Consider the following 16203-nt stretch of genomic DNA (forward strand, 5'->3'; position numbering starts at 1 on the left):
TTCCCAATGTCTTTCCATCATTTTAATCCTACACAGCAAAAATTAGATCAACACTTGATTACTCTTTTCTAAAACTAAACTGCTCTTCTCTTAGACCATCCTCTATTTTATCTCTTATTCTTATTGCCATTATCCTTTCACAAATCTTTGCACAGCATAACGTTGTTTCTCTATAATTACTACACTCCCTTCTTGATCCTCCTTTATATATTGAAATTGGAACAATACTCCCCTTGGTCCTACTATCAGATATCTTCTAAAAATGTCATGTAACCATCTCAACCTTGTACTACCCAGAAGCTCTGAATCAGCTCAACAGGAAAACCATGTATCCCAGGGAATTTTCCATTCTTCATCTTCCTTAATGCTTCTTCATTCTCTATCAGACTTATTTCCATATTATCTCTCACACCACTGTAATTATTCCAATTCATTTCACTGTGACTGGCATCTTTATTTAACAGATTTCTAAAATAACATTGCCACATCATCTTAATTTCTTTTCCAATAGCCATAAAATTTCCATCCTCATTTATTAAAAACCTATCTCCTCATTTTTTCGTCTATTCTTCAAAAGTCCATATAACATTTTTATTTTGTTGTTGTTGTTCTTATTAACATTATCTTCCACCTTATGTGTACATTCAGCCCAGCTTTTTATATCTTCCTCTTTAATGATTTTTTTTTTTTTGATGGCTCTTTCTCTGATTATAAACAAGTTTATCATCATTTGATCTGGTCTTCATAAACCTCTGAAAAGCTTTATTTTTTAATTTGACTGCTTCTTTAACTCTTAGCATATTTCTGTTCTGCTTCCGCCTGTTCTTCCACACACTTCTTCTGCTGCTCTTACCATTACATCTCAAAATTTTTTATATTCCTCATCTACATTATCTATAGTTAATTCATGGGCCTTGGACTTAATTCAAGACTCAAATTTTTGCTTTACTTCAGACTGTTTCAATGTCAATAACTTCAGCTTTCTGTATTCTTTTTCTTGCCATATATATTTTCTGCACATGTGTGTATGTGCATGCTCACACACACCTTAAAAGTTGCTGTAAGAATCCTGTGATCTCCATCAAAAGCAACTGAAGGCAAAACTTTGATGTTCATTTCTTCCTTGCTCATTCTTTATCAAGGATGAAATAATCTATTACTGATTTTTACTCACCATCCCAGCTATATCTTGTAATTTTGTGGTTTTATCTTTTCTGAAACCAGCTGTTTTCAATTTTAAGATCATTTCTAATGCAGGAGTCTAATAACTTTTGTCCTTCCTCACTTCTTTTACCAAAAGAAGGGGGCACAAAATTATTTCTACTCCTGTTCTTTCTTCTCCAGCCTCTGCATTAAGATCTCCTAAATGATTACACCTGTATTCTGAATAACACTCTCCAACTCTTCTTCAAATCTTCCATATCTAAAAATTCTCATGTGGTGTTTATATCTGGATAAGTGACATTAATTTTCATTACTTTAAATACAAGCCTCATTATTCTATCACTAATTCCATCACACTCTATGAGTCTGTCATTTATTTCTTTACTAATGATAAAAATGGCATCATTTTTTTGATTGGTCATTTATTCCTTTCCAGAGTCTTCTCTTAAATTCTTCCTTCTTTGTATTTTCCATTTTGTCTGCTCAAGCCCAAAACATCTAATTTCCTCTCCATCATAACATCTACTAACATCTACTATTTACTTGTAAGTGGCAATATGTTGAATGTTCCTATTCTCAGTTTCCTTTCCAGTCCAAGTTATTTACCATTTAAATCCATTTGGCTTGGATTTCTTTCTTTTCAGCTTTAAGAAATCCATTGGCAGTGAACTGAGCCTGTTGCAGTTTCAGCCTACTAGGTAACCCAAACACTTGGGAGAGAAGGCAGACTCCTGCTGCAAGAGATGAAAAAAGAGGAAAATAGGAAACCTTGAAATACTCTAAATAGCATTTGGGGAGGGGGTCAAAAAAAAAAAAAAAAAAGAAAGAAGAGTAGGGACCAGTCTACAGATAATATTGCAGATATATATTATATAAAGTAAAGCATGGTCCAGCATCAGGTACCTTGGGTTCTCCATTCTTATATTCATAAAGAGAGCCCTTGAGATTGCCAAGTAGACTATTTTACTTAAAAATTTTTTTCCAGTCAGGCTAGCAAATATTAGCATGAAAAAAATTGTACTCTTTGATAGAAAAGAGCATGCCAAACATAGAACTCCCTTTACTTCAGGTGGCAAAGGAGGAAGGGTTACCAAATAGATGACGATAGATGGGGTTTGTGTAGATGATGAAGTTAGTTGCGTTTGGTGGAGATGGAGGGTTGTAGAGTAGTTAGCCTCCCTAGATGAGTCTGTGAACTCCCTGTAGGTGTTATGTAATAATAAATAAATAAATCTGAATATTTTCAAATTTCTTGCAATTTAGAAAAAAAATAAGGTATGTGCTTTAATTTTTCCTATTCACTATAAAATGATATAAAATAAAGATATGCTCCATCATCATCATCAAATTCCTGCCATGTACCCCTTAAGGAGTGTACAGGATACGATAGTACTACATGAAAAAAATTACATCATTATTAATTTCCTATCTACAATTTTCCTCCAAATCAGTCTGTTACTTGTCAAGACTCCAACATTATCAGATCTTATATTTCTATCGTCTAAAGCACTTTATACCGTATCAATCCACCTATATCTTGGTCTTCCTCTGGGTCGTTTTGCTGCCAACCTGGCAGAGAACACTTGTTTTGCTAATCTTTCCTCACCCATTCTGTTTAAGTGACCATACCACCTGAGATTAGCTCTGCTAACGCATTCCTGGATGCTGACAATGTCAAGTTTTTTCCTAATATCCTCGTTTCTAATATGATATTGCCATTGATGCCATCTGTTCATGCCTATAATCTTTCTCAGGATTCTCTTATCTGTGGTCTCTAGTCTTTGGTCAAGTGTTTTACTTCTGACCCAGCTCTCAGATCCATAAGTTAAAACTGGTTTGAACACTGTCTTGTATACAGCTAATTTAGTGTTCCGACTAATTTCTCTCTTATTCCATATGAATTTATTCAATTGACTTCCCAGCATACCAGTTTTGCTGATTCTGTTGTCTATTTCTATATTTAATTTACCATCTTCAGTAAAAATCGTGCCTAAATAGCTGAAATGTTTTACTTGTTCCACAGGTTCTCCATTCACAACACAGTTGACATTTTCAATGATTCTGCCTATTTTCATTGTCTTTGTCTTTTTATTGCTGACCTTCATACCATATCTATTACAACAGCTATTCAATTTAGTCAGAGAATCTTGCAGACTTGTAGCAGATTTATTCAGAAGTATAACATCATCTGCATAAAGCAAAGAGCTGACATTAACATCTCCAATTTTGATATCATGTTTAATACCACTTTCCTTCATAATGTGATCCATATAGATAATGAATAACAGAGGGATAATGTACATCCTTGTCTCACACCAGATTTAACATTAAACCATCTTCCTGTACTTCCTTCAATTCTAACTGCTGACTTACAACTCAAATAAAGACTAAGTATTGCTTGATATAATGCCCCATTCACACCATATAACTGCAGCGTATTGAATAGCTTCTCTCTTGGCACCTTGTCATATGCCTTTTTCAGATCAACAAAACTTAAATACAGATCGTTGTTATATTCCCATGCTTTCTCGACTATTTGTCGTAAAGTGAAGATCTGATCCTGACAGCCTCTATTTGGCCTGAATCCAGCTTGTTCTTCACCAAGCTTTTATTCCACAATTCTTCTCAACCGTTTCTCAAGTATACTTGCATAGATCTTGCCAGGAACACTCAGTAGGGAAATACCTCTGTAATTCTCACATGCAGTTTTATTTTCCTTTTTATATATGGGCACTATTAGAGCTCTACTCCAATCATCAGGAATTTGTCCCTCTGTCCAGGCTTTCTGAACTATGCAGTGCAGCCACTGTAACACTCTTATACCACCATACTTCAGCATTTCTGGTCGAATATCATCTACTCCTGCTGCCTTTCCACATTTCACGCCTTTGATGGCTTTTTCTACTTCAAGTATGGATATGTATTCTTGACTGCATGCCTGGTCAGTGTTTTTTACCAATGTGCTGTCATCACTGCTTGTTTCATTTAGCAGTTTTTCAAAGTAATTACTCCATACTTCAAGGATATCTTTTTCTCCCGTTTTCATGTCACCTTTATCATTTCTAATTCCTTTTACAGCACTCTTTCCTCCATCCTTAAGCTTCTTCAACAACCTCCAGAATATTTTGCCACCTTCTTGATATTTATTTTCTATATTCTTCCCGAAGTCCTCCCATGACTTTTGTTTAGCTAGTTTTACACTGTGTTTATCATTCTTGCATTTGTCTCTATATTCTCTAAGAGCACAAGCTGACTTATTTGACAGGAACTTTTGGTATGCTTTCTTCTTTTCCTTCACTGCCTCTTTAACTTCCTGTGTCCACCAGGGAGTCCTGATTTTTTTATCCTTACAGACAACCTCACCACATGCCTCTCTGGCAGAATTAATCAATGTTTTCTTCAGAGTTTGCCACTGAATCTCGAAGGTTTGATTCCTGTTCTCAAACTCTTTCATTTTGTCTTCAATAATCTTTGTGTATTTTAGTCTACAGTTCAAATCTGAGAGCTGCTCAACTTTTATTCGCTTTAAAACTTTCTTACATGTTATTCTTTTCAATATGAAATTCAATTTTATCCTGCTCAAGACTAAATAGTGATCACTTCCAATTTCAAATCCTCTCTGTACACTCTGGTGTCCTGCACCAGGGAGAAAACATCACTATCAACAATAACATAGTCAATGAGACTTTTCTTATTCCTAGCCTCTTCTCTCCATGTGAATTTTTGCACATTTTTATGTTGGAACATGGTGTTAGTAATATCCAGTCCATGTCCTGAGCAGAAATCCAACAGATATTTGCCATTATTATTAGCTTTGCTCTTTTCTCCAAATTTTCCCAAAATATTTTTGTATGTCTCACAATCATTTCCTACTGTGCTATTTAGATCCCCAACAAGGACCAACTTTTCGTTTTTCATTGTGTCAGTTGCTTTTTCTAAAGCCTCAAAAAATTCCTCCACTTCTACCTTAGTTGAACCTTCTGTGGGACCATAGGCACAAATAAGTCTCATTGTCCAGTTCCCCATTCTCATATTTGCACACATTACTCTACTTGAGACTGCCTGCCATTCAAGAAGATTAGCCTCATATTTTGTGTTGAATACTATGGCTACTCCTTCTTTTCCTTGATTGTCATTGCCTGAATATAACATTTTGTATTTATTGCTCAGAAAGATCTCACCAGTTTTGGTGTTTTTTGTTTCAATCACCCCTATTATGTCGATCTGGTACTTATCTAATTCCTCAGCTAGCTCCATTTCTTTGCCATTCAGGCTTCTTACGTTGATAGTACCAATCTTTAACTCTGGTGATGTTGAGTTGGGGTTTGTTTTCAGATTTGTTCCAGTAGCTGACTTTTCGCTGTTCGCCCTGGTTCCCTAGCGAAAACAACGGGGGCCTTGTTTAACCGGGCGACGCCCCAGCCGGCATGAAATTTTGTCATGTTGTACCATCATTTTTTATTTTGGTTTAAGCCAATATGATTACAATTTGGTCGGCTAAATCCCAAATTGCCAGCCCATCCTCGTCCGTTCAGTATCCAAGTAGATACCCAACAGGGTGCACCACGAGAAGGTGAGGATTGGACATTAGGTCAGAAGCCTTGGTCGGTTCTCTGCATTCCTTTAAAGGGTATGTGGAGGTCTCCTCTCAGTTATACAGCTTTGACCCTTAAGCACCCCCTTCTTAATCCAAGAAGAATTGGACATGTTGAAATAAATTGAACTGATCATAAAGATGACCACTCTATTGAATAGACACTTTTTTTTACTAACAAGTTCACTCAGGAAAGTGGGCACCTGTTCATAGGGTTATCCCTAAAAGCTTTGAATAACTCATCACCTTCGGTGACATGAGCTCATTCCTACTAGTAAAAATGGACATGTGGATATCTAATCATTTGGCCAAGTAAGTTAGAAACATGATTTTCGTAAATGATTTTTTGAATATTGACAGGAAATTCTGAAAATTTCCCTCTGTACACCATGGTATGGATGTTTGTGATTGTGTTAAGCTTGAGAAAAATTTCATTGTCCAGTGTGAGACCACCTCCCTGCTCATTTGGAGTCCTGAACTGGCTTGAAAAGTTCCATGTTTGGTCTATAGAATAGAGTTTCTGGACCAGGTAAAAATAAATAAATAAAAGCACAAAAATAAAATAAAATAAAAATACAGTAAAAAGTTGTTACCCCCCCATCCCCCTAGTACAGATGTGCTATAGGTTTACAAAAAAAAAAAAATTGTGGGTGGGAGCTTCATTAAAAAAAATGAACAACAATTTTTTAAAAAATTTCCATTATTTGGTCATTCAATTATGATGATAATCCTCTAAAGCAGTGTTTCTCAAACTTTTCTGACCCTTTACTGATGTATGATATTTTATCACCAGAGGTGAGATTTCATATGCTGTTCCTAAGGGCAGTATTATGGAGTAAGTTGGCTTAACATATGCAGCCTTAATATTTTTCAGTGGAAAATTAAGTTGGATGAAAATAGGATAGGATTTCTCGGCACATATCTGAGCATAATGTGGCAACATGGTGGCAGATTTTATGTACCACCACACACTAGCATGTTGAAAATACAGCATGTGGTAAAATGTTATGCAGATTATTATACTGAAATTAAACGAATTATGTCTAGTTGCCTCTGGAAAAAAAAAATCACAGGCAAGTGGTTTTTTTTTCCTGCCAGAAATGTTTTTTTCCCTCGCATAAACTCAAGAAAATCGATCATAGAACCCATGAGATGGTGACATTTATCAGTCTTTATCAGATAATTATAGTCTTGGGCCATCTGATTGGCTACCAGTGGAAGTTGAACTGTGTCTCCAAAAGTTGGCTAAAATGACTTTATCTACTCCCTATAAGGAAATAAAAACTGTTAGCTGATTTTTTTTTATATGTAAACTTTTTAATTAATATAATTTTAATATATCGTAATCTAAAATGCATCTGAAAATTTACAAATTAGGGTATTTATTTACTAATCAAATTCTCTATATAAAATTAGATGTGTTGTTTTTGTTCAGTTTTTATGAACAGATTATACTAAATTGCAATTCATTGTCACTAGATCATTGTCACCATCAAATTTCTGACTTTTATCCTCAATGAGTGTACAGGATGTTTTCGTACTACATGAAAATGTTACATCTTTACTAACTTCCTGTCAATGATTTTCCTCCAAATTGATCTGTTAATGTGAAGACTTATCAGATCTTTCTGTGTGAAGTATTATCAGATCTTTCTGTCTTCTAAGACACTTCTTAATGTATTAATCCACCTGGACCTTGGTCTTCCTCTAGGTCATTTTTCTTCTATACTGGCAAAGAACACTTGTTATGCTAACCTTCCCTCTCCCATACTGTGTGACTATAATTCTGAAGATTAGCTCTGCTCACAAATTCCTGAATGCTGACATTATCAAGTTCTTTCCTAATATAGCATTAATTTTAATATGATATTGCAATTGATGTCATATGTTCACTCCCAAATCTTTCTCAGAACTCTCATATCTGCTGTCTCTAGTCTTTGGTCAAGTATTTTACTTCTAACCCAGCTCTCAGATCCATTAGTTAAAATTAATTTAATCACTGTCTTGTATACAATTAGTGCAGTGTTTTGACTAATTTCTCTCTTTTTCCATATAAATTTATTCAGTTGACTTCCTACCATACCAGCTTTGCTAATTCTGTTGTCTATTTCCATATTTAATTTGCCAACTTCACTAAAAATTGTGCCTAAATAACTGACATGTTTTGGTTTTTCTGTGGATTCTGCATTCAGGATGCAGTTTATGTTTTCAGTGTTTTTTTTGTCTATTTTCATTGTCTTTGTGTTTGTATTGTTGATGAGATTAAATCTCCATTTTGATGCCACTTTCTTTCATAATGTGATCCATAATGATTATATGGATTATATTGATAAACTTGCCGGCCTGATTGGCTGAGTGGTTTGTGTATCCGCTGTCCATCTGAAAGGCTGCGGGTTCGAATCCCACTGTGGGCATAGATGTTTGTGATTGTCTGTGAAAGCACTAGTGGTGGTAGTCGGCAGTAGATGGTGTTGGTGTTAGATGATGAAGGTTGGTGGAGGAATGAGACGCAGAGTTGTAGAGTTGATGCCCTCCCTCAATGAGTCTTTGGACTCCCTATACGTGTGATATAATAATATAGATGATGAATAACAGTGGAGATAACGTGCACTCTTGTGTGATACTTGAATTAACATCAAACCATCTTCCTGTACTTCCTTTAATTCTAACTGCTCACAACTCAAATATAGACTTAAGTATTGCTGGATCCAGTGTCCTATTTACACCAGATAACTAACATCTAGAATAGCTTTTTTTCTTGGCACTTTGCTATATATCTTTTCTAGCTTTACAAAACTTAAACACAGATCGTTGTTTTATTCTTACGATTTTTCAACTATTTGTCTTAAAGTGAAAATCTGATTCTGACAATCTCTATTTGGCCCAAATCCAATTTTCTTCTTCAATCTTCCATCCCACAATTTTTCTTAGCCCTTTCTCATTTTTACTTTCATAATTCTTATAGGAACACTGATTTGGTAAATTCCTCTGTAATTCTCACATTCAGTTTTATTTACCTTTTTTATAGATGGGTATGATGAGAGAGCTCTACTCCAATCTTCTGGAATTCCATCTCCAACCTGGTCTTCTGAATTATGTAGTATACCACTATAAAACTTTTACACTTCCATATTTGAGCATTTCTGGTTGAATTGTCTACTCCAAATGCCCTTCCAAATTTCAGGTTTTTGATGGCTTTTTCTACTTCAAGTATTGATATGTATTCCTGTTGAGTGTTTTCTACTACTATGCTTTCACCACTTGTTTCATTTAGAGAAATTCAAAATAATTACTCCAGATATCTAAAATATGTTCAGTTTTCATGTCATTTTTACAGTACTCTTTCCTTTATTTATAAGCTCTTTCAATAATAGCTCACCTTCATGATATTTATTTTTTATCTTCTTCCCATTATTTTGTTTAGCTAGTTTTATGCAGTGTTTGCTTTCTTACATTTTTCTTTTCTCTGTGTTCTGTGCTGACTTCTTTGCCAGAACTTTTGATATACTTTCTTTTCCATCACTGCTTCTTTAATTTCCCGAGTCCATCATGGGGTTCTGATTTTCTGTCCTTGTAGACAACCTCACCACATGCCTGTCTTGCTGAATCAATCAATGTTTTTTTCAGAGTATGCCAATGAATCTCTAAACTTTGTTTCTTGTTTTCAAACACTTTCATGTTTTCTTGAATAATGTTTGTGTATTTGTGTCTACAGTTGACCTTTTGAAAGCTTCTTATTTTTGATCTGTTTTAAAACTTTCTTACACACTTCTTTTCAGTTAGATTCAATTTTATTCTGCTCAAAACTAAATGGTGATCACTTCCAATTTCAAATCTTTGTATACTCTTTTGTCCTGAACCAGTAGAAAAACATTGCTGTCAATAATAACATAGTCAATGAGACTTTTCTTCTTTCTCACATTCTCTCCATGTGAATTTGTACACATTTTTATGTTGGAACATAGTGTTAGTAATAACTAGTCCATGTCCTGAACAGAAATCCAGCAGTTACCATTATTCTATTATCTTTTATTATCTTTGCACTTTTCTCCAAATTTTTCCAAAACAGCTCTGTATATTCTGGTAATAATTTCTCTCTCTGCTGTTTAGATCTCCAATAAGTACTAACTTTTCCTTTTTCATTGTGTCATCAGCTGCATTCTCTAATGTCTCAAAAAAATTATTTTATTTTTGCCTTAGTTGAACCCCCTAGGGACCATTGGCACAAATGTCATTTTCCAGTTTCCCATGCTGGTATTTTCCCAATTCACTCTACTTGATATTGCCTACTATTCAAGATTATCATTGTATTTAGTGTTGAATGTTATTGCCTGAATATGACATCTTATATTTGTTGTCCAGATAAATCCCACCTGTTTTTGTCCTCTTTGTTTCAATATAGCATGTTATGTTGATCTGGTTTTTATCCATTTCTGATAATTCCATTTCTTTTCCTTTGATACTTCTTATATTGATGATCTTGAACTCTTCAAAGAAAACAACAGGCATCCAATTTAACTCAGTGACTCTCCAGACAGCATGATATTGTGTCATGTTGTTCCATCATTTTGCATTATGGTCTAAGCCAGTTAGAATACATTGTGGTTGGCTAAGTCCCAAATCGTCAGTTCATCCTTGTTTGTTCACTATCTAGGTAAATACCTAACTGTGTGCACCACAAAATATTGAAGATTGGACATTAAGTTCAGTCCTCACATGGATGTCTCTTCCCATTTATCCAGCTTTGGCCCCCCCCCACACACACACAAATTGCAATTCTTCCTTTTCGGTTCTGCAAATACTGTTATTTAAATTATCAGAAATTTATTAAATTAAAGATGCTAAGAAATTTTATGTTTGATGTAATCCTTTATCTAAGTGTAAGCAAACAAAGTTTGCACATGAAGTATCTTCACAACTGGGCTACTTGTATATAGAGGTTAATGGCCTTGGTTACTCATAATGCAAAGCATACCTCTTTTTGGATGTGGAGATACTTCTCCGAATACTCTGAGTTGATCTACAAGATCACTCTAATCTCAATGAGTGATCCTATTAAAGCATCACTAACTGAACTCATCATTCCTGACCTCAATCACTCAAGGACAGAAAACTCAGCAGTGACTCCACTCAGTGACAGGCAAAAACTTACCACCAATCAGAACCACTCCCCAGGAAGCAAGCAAGCCTAAAGATGAACGTTATTCAATGTCAGCAGTGGGAGTCAGACCCAGAAGAGATACCAATATTGAGGTAATGCAGAAATCATATATTTCCAATATGCAAGAGTAAAAAAGTTTATCACCTTTTTTTTTTTTTTTGGAAGCTTATTTTGCACTTGGTTAGACTATAATAAATTTAGTTTAATCCTTTATCCAAGTGTAAGCAAACAAAGTTTGTGCCTGAAAATATCTTCAGGACTGAGGTAAGGTGGTACATCCCTTGGCAACTCATAGCAAAGGTGGACCAAGCTCTCATTACTCCTTGTCTCAGCATCTCCCATAATGCAAAGCACATCTCTTTGCGGACATGTATACTGCTATGCATTAAGGGAGGGCTCACTACCCAGACTGGTTTAGACTTTTATTGAGGTCTCGTCAGTGGGAGGCAGACCCAGAGTGGTGATACTAAGGCAGAAGCAATGGAGAGGTCATATTTACCTATACGAGTTACCAACCGGTGTACCACCTTATTATTAAATTACATCTCTAAATCCAGAGTAATTTAATAATAAGGTGGTACACCAGTTGGCAACTTGTATAGGTAAATATGACCTCTCCATTGCTTCTGCCTTAGTATCACCACTCTGGGTCTGCCCCCCCCCCCAACTGATGAGACCTCAATAAAAGTTGAAACCAGTCTGGGTAGTGGCCCTTCCCTTAATGCATAGCAGTATACATGTCTGCAAGGAGATGTGCTTTGCATTATGGGAGATGCTGAGATAAGGAGTGATGAGAGCTTGGGCCACCTTTGCTATTAGTTGCCAAGGGATGCATCACCTTACCTTAGTCCTGAAGATATTTTCAGGCACAAACTTTGTTTGCTTACACTTGGATAAAGGATTAAACTAAATTTATTATGTTTATCACCTTATTAATTAAAATACTCTGGATTAGACATATATGTTCAAAGTTTTCACCTGGTTATACTATAAATTAAAGATGCTAAGAAATTCTCGATTTAATTGTTTATCCAAGTATAAGCAAATGAAGTTTGCACATGAAATATCTTAACGACTGGACTATGTATATAGAGGCTAATAACTTCACATCAATTTTCTTAGTATCTCATAATCCAAAGCATACTTACTTTTGGATGTGCATATATAAATAATTATTTATAAATAAAAATAATAAATTATTTATTGAAATAAAGATCTTCTTCTTCTGCAGCTTGTCCCACTTAAGTGGGGTCACTGTTAATGATGAGCTTCCTCACATCCTCCTGTCTTGGGCTGTCACCACATCCAAGTTCTTCATCCTCAAGTCCTCTTCTACCAGTTCCCTCCATCTCTTCTTTGGCCGCCCATGCCTCCTCCTTCCTTGCACATCCATCTACATGACCTTTCTTCCCACATTCATCTTCCCTCCTCATCACATGACAAAACCATCTCAACCTTGCCTCCTGTATCTTCGCGTCTAAGTTCGTAACTTTCACTGTTCCCCCCTCATATAGTCATTTCTCAGACGATCCTTTCTGGTCAAACCACACATCCCACCTAAGCATTCTCATCTCTGCTATCTCCATCCTGCTGATGTTATTTTTCCTCAGGGCCACAGTTGCCATAGCGTACGTCATAGCTGGCCTCACTACTGTCCTTAGATTTTGCCTTTCAGATTGATTGGCATCCTCTTATCGCATAGCACTCCAACCATCTCTTTCCAGTTCCTACAATCCGCTTGTATCCTGCATCCCACTTCCTTCTCAGCTCCTCCATCTTCTTCCACTGTTGAACCTAAGTATCTAAAGTCCCTCACCTTCGTGATGACATTTCCTTCCAGTTCCAAATCTGTATCCTGGCCGCCATCCACTTTGCAACACATATACTCTGTCTTACTTCTGTTCAGTCTCATACCTCTCTCTTCCAGTACTTTCCTCCATCTTTCCAGTTTAGCTGCCACTTCTTCTCTTGAATCTGCACACAGCAAGATGTCATCTGCATACAGTATTGTCCAAGGCGCATCTTCTCTCACCTCCTCCGTCACCACCTGCATCACAATATTAAACAGAAATGGACTTAATGCTGACCCTTGATGCAAGCCAACTGTTACTTGAAAATTTTCTGTCTGTCCCAGACAGGTCCGAACTCTTGTCTTCACATTTCTGTACATCTCCTGCACCGACCTGACATATTTCTCCGGTACCTTCTTCTCCCTCAGAAACCTCCAGACTTCTCGCCTTGGCACTCTATCATATGCTGTCTCCAGATCAATAAACACCAGATGTAGCTCCCATTGTTTCTCTCAAAACTTTTCCATCATCTGCCATAACCCAAAGATAGCATCTGTCATTGATCTATTAGGCATAAAGCCAAAATGTTCCTTTGCAATCTCCACCTCCTTCCTCAATCTTCCATCAAGAACCCTTTCTAGGATTTTCATTGTGTGGGACATCAACTTTATTCCTCTGTAATTCTTACAGTTTTGTGCATCCCCTTTACCCTTGTAGATGGCGACAAGAATACTTTCCCTCCATTCCTCGGGTATATTTTCCTGTTGGCAAACTTTCATGAACAGGTCCCACAGCAGGTCAATTCCCTCTTCCCCCAGTGCCTTTCATGCCTCCACTGGAATCCTGTCTGGGCCCACCAATTTTCCATTCTTCATCCTCTTCATGGCCTCCTTCACTTCCACTCTACTGATGTTCTGCACCATCCCCTCAGAAGACTGCTCATCTTCTCTGTGAGTCCTCACATTTTCCTCATTCAATAGTCCCTGAAAGTATATTCCACATCCCTCCATAATACTCTTCCTTCAGCATATTTGATCTGCCTCACATGTAAGATGTCCTTTGCTGTTTTATTTCTACATTTTGCTAGTTGGTAAATTTTTCTCTGTCCTTCCTTTGTTTCTAATTGATCATACAGATCTTGATATGCCATGGCCTTCGCTTGCACCACAACTCTCTTGGCTTCTTGCTTTCTCTCTCTGTCCTCTTCCACTCTTGACTCATCACTTCTGCTTTGCCTTCCTCTTAGCTTTGTTTATTGAAATAAAGATAAATAATATAAATTATAATTTTATATTATTTAATAAGTGTGATTTAATTTAATTTTTTACTTTATGGTTCAAGACAGTTTTTGTTTCATATGAACAAAACGTCTGTAAAAGTTGGATAAAACCTATTAAAATTATTTATTTAACATGATTGTGAGGGGCAGGGTCTCATGTTTAACATCATATGTCTCATGTTGTACTTGACCTTGAGATAAGATATGGCAATTACTTGTGCTTTCTGTTGCATACCCAATATATATATATATATATATATATATATATATATAGTGGTGGCTTAGTACTGGAATGAAAGTGAACCTGCATAGTCAAAGACCTAACCCCCAGCTTGCATCTGTAAAGTAAAGTAAATGGAATGAAAATCACCCTATATAGTGTAAAGCACTTTTCCCTAACAGACAACATGCTGCTTAGTCACAAACTAAACAAAGCAAAAGTTTTATCATCATCATCAAATTCCTGCCATGTACCCTCAAGGGGTGTATATGATAGTATAATATGATAGTACTACATGAAAAATTTACATCGTTACTAACTTCCTGTCTACAATTTTCCTCCAAATCAGTCTGTTACTTGTCAAGACTCCAACATTATCTGATCTTATATTTCTATCGTCTAAGGCACTTTGTACAGTATCAATCCACCTATATCTTGGTCTTCCTCTGGGTCCTTTTCCTGCCAACCTGGCAGAGAACACTTGTTTTGCTAATCTTTCTTCGCCCATTCTATTTAAGTGACCATACCACTTGAGATTAGCTGTGATGATGCATTCCTGGATGCTGAAAATGTCAAGTTCTTTCCTAATATCCTCATTTTTAATATGATATTGCCATTGATGCCATCTGTTCACAACTATAATCTTTCTCAGGACTCTCATATCTGCGGTCTCTAGTCTTTGGTCAAGTGTTTTACTTCTGACCCAGCTCTCAGATCCATAAGTTAAAATTGGTTTGAACACAGTCTTGTATACAGCTAATTTAGTGTTCCGACTAATTTCTTTCTTATTCCATATGAATTTATTCAATTGACTTCCCACGATACCAGCTTTGCTGATTCTGTTGTCTATTTCTATATTTAGTTTACCATCTTCAGTAAAAATTGTGCCTAAGTAGCTGAAACGTTTTACTTGTTCCACAGGTTCTCCATTCACAACACAGTTGACATTTTCAATGATTCTACATATTTTCATTGTCTTTGTCTTTTTAATGCTGACCTTCATACCATATCTATTACAACAGTTATTCAATTTAGTGAGTGAATCTTTGCAAACTTGTAGCGGTTTATTTAGAAGTATAACATCGTCCGCATAAAGCAAAGAGCTGACATTAACATCTCCAATTCTGATATCATGTTTAATACCACTTTCCTTCATAATGTGATCCATATAGATAATGAATAGCAGAGGGGATAATGTACATCCTTGTCTCACACATTAAACATTTAACATTAAACCATCGTCCTGTACTTCCTTCAATTCAATTGTATGTCTGACAATCATTTCCTACTCTGCTATTTAGATCCCCAACAATGACCAACTTTTCAGTTTTCATTGTGTCAGTTGCTTTATCTAAAACACCAAAAAATTCCTCCACTTCTACCTTAGTAGAACCTTCTGTGGAACAATAGGCACAAATAAGTCTCATTCTCCAGTTCTCCATTCTCATATTTGCCCACATCACTCTACTTGAGACTGACTGCCATTCAAGAAGATTAGCCTCATATTTAGTATTGAATACTATGGCTACTCCTTCTTTTCCTTGATTGTCATTGCATGAATATAACATTTTGTATTTATTGCTCAGAAAGATCTCACCAGTTTTTGTCTTTTTTTGTTTCAGTAACCCCTATTATGTCGATCTGGTACTTATCTAATTCCTCAGCTAGCTCCATTTCTTTGCCATTCAGGCTTCTTATATTGATAGTACCGATCTTTAACTCTGGCGATGTTGAGTTCGGGTGTGTTTTCAGATTTGTTCCAGTAGCTGACTTTTCGTTGTTTGCCCTGATTCCCTGGCGAAAGCAACGGGGGGCCTTGTTTAACTGGGCGACGGCCCAGCCAGCATGAAACTTTGTCATGTTGTACCATCATTTTGTATTTTGGTTTAAGCCAATATGATTACAATTTGGTCATCTAAATCCCAAATTGCCAGCCCATCCTCATTCGTTCAGTATCCAGGTAGATACCCAACAGGGTGCACCACGAAAAGGTGA

General features: G+C 36.3%; 1 protein-coding gene across 2 annotated transcripts in view; it reads left to right on the forward strand.

Moving 5' to 3' along the window:
• LOC150101239 (transmembrane protein 53-A) overlaps window positions 1–16203 on the forward strand; it is a 205881-nt gene that overhangs the window by 33701 nt on the left and 155977 nt on the right. The window lies entirely within an intron of this gene.

The sequence above is a fragment of the Typopeltis vanoorti genome, chromosome 12 (assembly GCF_054136105.1).
Source record: "Typopeltis vanoorti isolate ZY-2024b chromosome 12, IOZ_Tvanoo_1.0, whole genome shotgun sequence".
In the NCBI taxonomy this organism is placed as follows: Eukaryota; Metazoa; Arthropoda; class Arachnida; order Uropygi; family Thelyphonidae; genus Typopeltis; species Typopeltis vanoorti.